The following is a 7,808-nucleotide window of genomic DNA, read 5'->3' as shown; positions in this document are numbered from 1 at the left end:
AAATATATGCCACTGAAAATGAAAATTCTCCCTGTTCTACTAGAGGACCATTTAGACGGGGAGAAGTCCAGGTACACTGCCTTCCTTACAAACATGCACACTCTCTTACCTGTGCTTCTGACCCTATCTCCAGGCCCATGCTCTCCCTACTCGCTGTGCCCCAGCCTTCCAACAGGGCCAGGGATTCCATACTCTCCCAGAAACCAAGAAGCCTGAGATAAGTCCAAGTAGACTGACATTCCACCAAATTCCCTATTCTCTTGACCTCTGCCCACACTATACCCAGTTGCCCACCTGACACTCCTAGACACCATGTCCCAGACCTCACCTGTGGCAGAGAACCCCTTCTTTATCAGGGATTAGACAGGGAGAACCCCAGGCAGCACACACTTGAAGACTAGAAAGGAAACAGAAGTCAAGGAACAAAGCACCCATCCAAAAAGATAAAATCAGAAATTGGTACCTAGTCCTTTAATTCCCCAAACACAAATGTCTAGAGACCAGCATTGGAAGACAAAAATCTATAGCCAAGGCATAATCTCACCACCCGAACCCAGCTATCCTACTACAGCAATCCCTGAATATTCCAGAATATTCCAACACAACAGAAACACACACTCATACACTACACACACACACACACACACACAGAGAGAGAGAGAGAGAGGAGAGAGAGAGAGAGAGAGAGAGAGAACCTTAAAACCAACTTTATGAGATAATTAAGGTCCTTAAGGAGGAAATGAATAAGTCTCTTAAGGAAATTCAGGAAAACACAAACAACTGGAGAAAATGGCTAAATCTTTCAAAGAAAATTAAAATTATTTGAATAAAAGTAGATTCTAAATGAGAGAATTCTCTAGAGCTTATTTTAGTATCTACACTTATTGTCATCTACATTCTTCTTTTGCTAGAGGCAGAATCTCACTGTGGAGCTTTAGCTGGACTGGAACCAGCAATGTAGACCAGACAGGCCTTGAATTCACAGAGATCCACATGCTTCTGCCTCCCAAGTCTGGGTTTAAATGTCTATCACTTTAAACATTTAAAACAGTAAGTGTGTATGTGTGTGTGTGTGTGTGTGTGTGAGGGGTGTGTGTGTGTGTGTGTGTGTTTCTATGTGCAGATATGTGCATATGTATGAAGGTGCCCATGGAAGACAAAGGAGGGTTTCTCTCTGAAGCTGGACTTATGAACCTGATGTTGATGCTGGGAACCAAATTCTGGTCCACTGCAAGAGCAGCAACTCTGAATTGCTGAGCCATCTCTCAAAGCCCATCTCAAAATAACACAAAACTAATTTCATCTAATCACGTAAACATGCTAAACAAATTATGTTCTTTATGTGATTGTAAATTAAAATCATCTATGTCATAGGACTTAAAAACTTTGGAGAGAGGAAAACCACCAAAGTAAAAAATAAGCATGCAAAATATTGTGAAGAAAATTCAATATAATAACACAGGGGATGTAAAAGCAAAGCATGAGAAAATGGAGGGAAGAATATAATGAGGATGAATGTCCTCTAGTTGATGACTGAGAGTAGAAAGTTTATTTATTTATTTATTTATAAATATAATCTATTTATTATTTATGGAATTTTGAATAAAAGTAATTGTAATTAAAGTATTAGGTATTTTCATATACAAATAATAGATCCAAGTACAATGGAGGCAACTTTTTAAGAAAAACTGGGAAGGGGGATATCTTCAGTGTGCATTTTCCATCTCTCTATTTTTTATTCTCCTATTCAAATTCTGAAGTAGTATATAATATGCTGTATCAGAATAATATCTTGTTATTTTATATTTAACTCACGTGCAAAAGATTTCCAGTGAAACATGAACATAGCCAGAATAGGGTGTTGGATCCTATAAGAATATACTACAGTATAAATGTACCATAAACACTATAAAAACTAATGTTGCCAACATACAAATATATGTTATAAGAAAATTATTCAAAGCTGCATAGTTAATGGGAGTGTTTTATGCCCCTAGACAATCATCAGTGAAAACCCAAACCACAATGTCTTAATTCTTTCAACACTATACATTAGGCCCATGCATGTAATACCCCACATATTACCCAGGCCTCCCTGAATTCAGTTCCTAATAATCTTGAATGTAGGGTTCTTAAATCCAATGAACTATGTTTAACTTACCAGTTTCTGATAACTGTCATATTCCAAGCTTTCCAACAATACAGATAAACATTGGTTATCCTCATTTTTGTAATCTGCACAATATTTCTACCATAAGCATGAATGTTTGAGGGATGACTGTGCCAGTTAAATTCTACACAGCGTTGTCTCCTCCCTTCTAATGCTCCACTTTCATAAGGCTTCTTTGCTGAGGTCTGAGATCTGATAATATTTAAAAAGAGTCTCTTGGCATGACCTTTTATGAAACACATGGTGATGTTTGTATCTATGTGAGATAAATGTCTGACATGTATCTGTTAGCAGGAACCTTGGGGGTGGGGAAACTGGCTGAGAACAAGCTTGGGTGTGGTACACTAGCATCTACTTGCTAGAGTTTTGTCTGGAAATTTTCTCTGCTGTAGTAGCACGAAGTATTCAGAAACAAATTTCTACAGAAGTGTTTGGTCATTTTAAACCTTGAAGCTTAGTGTTTCTTCTAGTTGCATTCTAAAAGATCTATTTGCTATTCAGTGTACAAGGTATGTGTTGTTAATATTTTGATTAATAAAAATATCACAGTCTTGAAACTGGATATTCTGTCCTATAGAAGTTATTGAGAACATTGAAGACATACTGTGTCTTCTTACAAAAATTTAGGAAAAGGGGATAATGCCTCAGCAGTTGTTTTGTTCAATAGTATCTGAGTCAAAGATCATTCTCAGCTTGTGATTTTTCAGTACACTTGTCGGGAACCATTCTACTCACCCATGGCATGGCAAAAGAAGGTTATTCAAAAATAGCTTTCAGTCAGCTTCATTTTTCAAACCAAACAGAAACACTAATTAAAAAAAAATCTTTCACCCATCTGTGAGGTTGGATTTTATTTTTCAGAATAGATTTTTTTCAAGCTCTTTCTGACTAAGCACAACATTTGATTACATTTGTACCTTTAATCTGTGTGTCAGAACAGAAATGAATCAAATGAGCCTTTGACCTCCTTCAAAATAATTGCCTGTGCAGTGATTTCTAGAAACTAATAAAAACCATGGTAGAGATAAGGTACGAGAAAAAAAGGAAAAGGTAGATAAATACTATCTTTAGAATTGAATTCTTTCGGCAGAACCTGGAAACAGAAAGTGCCGTGATGAGAAAAAATAATAGGTAGTCATTCATTCCTTCTCTCATTAAGTGAAATCCATGAAATATTTAATTCAATGGTTTGTTCCTGGTAGCTACTTAGGTAACAATGATAAAAAAAAATAATGACTAGTATTTATGCAAGATGCTTCCCCTCCTGTAACCTTCAAACTCAACTTTTATTTTGAGCCATTATTTTTAGTCAACTCATGTAATGAGCATTAATTACTGTTTATGTTTTCCTTTTTACATCGACACAAACTCATACCTCATTCAGCTGTCTCCACTTTTCTTCTAAGTTTATAAAAACACCTGAGAAATATATATTTTATATGACATGCTTCCAACAAATGGAAATTATCAGTGGTATTTATGCTTGGCAGATTAATGCCTAAATCAATTAGTTTATTGTCAAAAAATAAAATCTGTGCTTCTCTTTCTTATTAAAATGTACAACTCTGTAAAATTCTGAGTAATGAATAAAATATTTTTAAAGTAAAATTAACATCTACCCTACTTACAGACTTTATTCTAATAACATAATTATGGAAATATAGATAGGCTTCTTTTTGGGAGATAGTGACAACCTCGATAATAGCTTATCCAATCCCAAGCAGTCAGACTTAAACACATATGCATATAAACAACACTAAATGAACTAAAAAGCTATCTATATATACATACATACATATATATGTAATAATAATAACTAAAAAAGAAGACATGAATCAGAGGGACTAGGAGGACATGGGAGAAGTTGGAAGAAGAGAGGAAACAGTGAAAATAATGTAAATACAGAACTCATGCATGCCTGTCATTCTAAAAATAAAAAAAATTAAAACACATGCATGTCTACAATGTTAGAGATGAACAATTTCAAAGAACAAATAAAATATAATTAGGTCAAATTAGCCTTGGGGTCACTTTACTGAATTTATTTTAAGAGCATAATTTGAAAATACATAGAATTCTTATATATCTTTTGAGACATGTTCTCACTCTAACCCAGACTGGCCCAGAACTGATTATGTAGCACTGGTTAGCACCAAACTCACAGTAGTCCTCTTGTGTCAATTTCAGTAGCACTGCTATTACAAACATGAACTACTACGTCCAAGTTAATAAACTCCACAGCAGAAATAGTGATCAAAGCCTTAATGTATAGTAGGGACCAGTTCTTGAACAGTAAACCTATTTACTAAAGCATTGCTCAAGGTTTCTAAGTCTTTTAAAAAAAAAAATTATCACTCTTGCCTTTATGCTTAATAAAGGAGACATGAGGATAAAACCCAAATATATTACTCAAATTTCCCAGGGTAAAACCCACATAAATGTCTGTTTTTCTTGTGATTATATGAAACTGCTTATGACATGCCAAGGAAAGGAAAAGTGACAGTTTTAATAAGAAAAAAGATGAAAACTCGACATCTATGCAATATCAAAGATAAGGCTGGACACCAGAGAAAAAGCTCAAAAGCAGATTTTAATCAGGCATAACTATTGTAGAAGGAAAAGGATCAAGTGTGACAGGAACTGAACTTTCATTCATACAGGGGTGAATGAATGAAATGAAAATGAGGGCATGAGGGTGTGTACAGGGGCTCCACTGAGTTAGGAAAGGTAAACACTGCAGGGAGAAAGTCCATGAAAGTATGCCGAGACCACATAGACCTGCTTGCTGGAATCTACCAGTTAGAATTCTTTCTTCTCACTGAGACTGAGAGAGTGAGTCATTATTCTAGGGAGTTAGCTGGAATAAATGGTACATTTTTCTAGTAGCCTTCATTTCTCCCTGGCAGGAACTTTCAAGGTAGGTAGAGTTATTTTAGGAAGGTAACTCAGAGATATTAGAAACTCTGCTAGTGTTTTCTTCAAGTTTTCATAGGCTCAAACTGAGGCTTAAACAAAAGCACCCGGAAGAGTCTATATGTACTTGTCCAAGATCGTTTCTGGTAACCAGTGAGCTTGATCATTTTATTATAGGACACATTTCTCCCCTCCCTCCTCAAAAAGCTGTCTATCATGAAATATAATAACCTAAAAAAGGCTGAGTATCAAAATTGGGGACTGTCTATTAATTTCTATGATGTTTAAATCACATTATCCATCTCGCTTCTTTTTCCCAGAGTTCTTAGAGGTGTCTATTTTTAAGTGTTCCAGTGTCCCAGAAAGACTGAAACATATATCCAACAAATGCTTCCTTCAACATATCAAATCTTTGGTAAGAGTCTTAATAGGCCAAGTTCATGTAAGCTTTCAATTTAAAAATGTGCTGCCAGAGTCTGACACATTCAGAGGCAGATGCTCACAGATAACCACTGATCTGATCAAGGGTTTCCCGAGAAATTAGAGTGAAGACTGAAGGAGCAGAAAGGGTTTGTGGCCCCATGAGGCAAGTAGCAATACCAAACAACCAGAGCTCCCCAGGGTCTAAACCACCAGCCTAGGAGCACATGACTCCAGCTGTATATGTAGGGGAGGATGGCCTTGTTGGGCATAGGTGGGAGAGGAGATCCTTGGTCCCATGAAGGCTGAACACAGAGTGGGCGGGAATTCGAGGGTGGGGCGGTGGCAGTGGGAGGTAGGTGGGGGCACATCCTCATAGAAGCAGGGGGGATGGGATAGAAGGTTCCTGGGTGGTGGTGGGAATGGGGTAAGGAGATAAAATCTGAGATGTAAATATAATATCCAATAAAAATGTGCTATTTCCTCACATTCTGCATTTTATTTTTTATATTTTATGATTTTTTTATTATTTGATGTGTTCATTGGTGTTTTGCCTGCATGTACATTTTCATGAAGGTTTCAGATTCCTTGGAACTGGAGTTACAGACATTTGTGAGTGGCCATGTGTGTGCTGGGAATTGAACCTCTGTCCTCTGGAAGAGCATCCAGTGCCCTTAATTACTGAGCCGTCTCTCCAGCCCCACAGTCTGTATTTTCTTAGGAATGTTTTTTATTTGTTTGAAAATTACATTTTCAAAAAAAGAGAAAAAAATTACATTTTCTCTCTACTATTAATTTTTATAGGTGGTTTGGTCATTCATCTCTGTTATCCAAAAAAGTTGGTTTAGTCATTTATACAGAAGATATTCAGTGTCTTCACCAAGTTGGAGTCAGGAGCTGCGTCACAGCTGTACAAAGGCTCAACTACAGGTATTCATCTTCATCGTCTGCTAAAGAGTTATCCATTTCAGCTGGTTTCTCTGTAATAATGGACTTCAGTGAGTTTTGTATTTTCTATAACCATGTAATGAAGCTAATTGACAAGCTGAGTAGTTGAGTGTCTTTGATTTATTAGATCCTTTACCATAGATTCTAGTTTTTCAAAAGAACCACTGTGACATGCAATGAATAGTCTATCAATGGTTGTAGCTGGTATTACCCTAGCAATGTCTATGTTCACATCTTCCATGACTTCCTTTTCTGTTTGCTAGCCAATAGCACTTTGAAGAAATGTTACTGCTTTCCATAAATCTCCTCCTGATATTTTAACAAGATTGGCTATCTTCTCATTGCCAATTTTGACACTTTCTTCTCAGCAATACCCAGTAGTCACTTTAGCTTAATTTTATCTGACAGGATCTTGAAGCAAAAATTTGAACATCTAGAAGTGAGGAGTTCAATTATTCAACTGGCAAAGGTACAGATGAGGCAGAATCTGGTTTGTTTTTTTTTTCTTTTGGACTCTTTTCCCATGGTAAGTCTTAAAGCTGCCTGAGCAGCTAATGTCATAACAGAGAAATCACTTCATCCAAAATTACAATCTTAAAGGAATGACATGGCTCTCCATTTGAACGACTTCTTGACACAGTTAACTGAGCAAAATTTTTTACTTTTTTCACAAACTACTTGTATTCCATGTTCATTAGATGCATGTTAATTGAAAGTGTTTGACCCACAGAGTTCTCGAGCAGCTGCCAAAATGGTGGGTATTTTGCCAGTTCCAGGTGGCCTATAGAACAAAAGATTAGGAACATCAGCTCCTTCAAAAGACTTTTTCAGCCCTATTATCAATTCTTCCTGGAAAGCCACTTCATCCATTTTCCACTTTATCCACTTCAGCCATTTTCTCTGTAATAATGGACTTCGACGAGTTTTGTATTTGGACACACTTTGGAAGACCCAAGGAACTGGTTTTACTTTCTTGGTTACTCTACTGCTTCCCGCAGTGACAAGAACCATAGTCAATCATGGTTGAATGCTGACAGAAGTGACTGTACTGGTTCTTCTCAGTCACTGCTGTCCTTTGGTTGCCTCTACTAGGATTTTATTTTATCCCAACCTCCACCTACAACTCTTCCCCAACATTTGTTCTGTGTTTTTCCTAGATTACACTTGAATATACTATTTCTATTATTAAATTTTTATACTAGGAAATATTGATGCTTTATTATTTAATCATTCATTATTACTATTCTATGAGCTTTTGTAATGATTTTAAAATCTCTATAATTAAACACAATTACTTATCAGTTATATTAATTCTTTTTTCTTTTCTTTTATTTAAAATAGATTTTCAAAAAGATAA

At 36.3% G+C, this 7,808-nt stretch overlaps 1 pseudogene; it reads right to left on the bottom strand.

The window, feature by feature from the left end:
• Positions 1-6,379: 6,379 nt before the first annotated feature.
• LOC117694998 (replication factor C subunit 4 pseudogene) lies at positions 6,380-7,462 on the bottom strand (annotated as a pseudogene).
• Positions 7,463-7,808: the final 346 nt, after the last annotated feature.

This window comes from Arvicanthis niloticus, chromosome X, assembly GCF_011762505.2.
Source record: "Arvicanthis niloticus isolate mArvNil1 chromosome X, mArvNil1.pat.X, whole genome shotgun sequence".
NCBI classification, from domain to species: domain Eukaryota; kingdom Metazoa; phylum Chordata; class Mammalia; order Rodentia; family Muridae; genus Arvicanthis; species Arvicanthis niloticus.
Note: the sequence above shows the minus strand (reverse complement) of the source record. Positions and strands in the feature narration are given on the sequence as shown.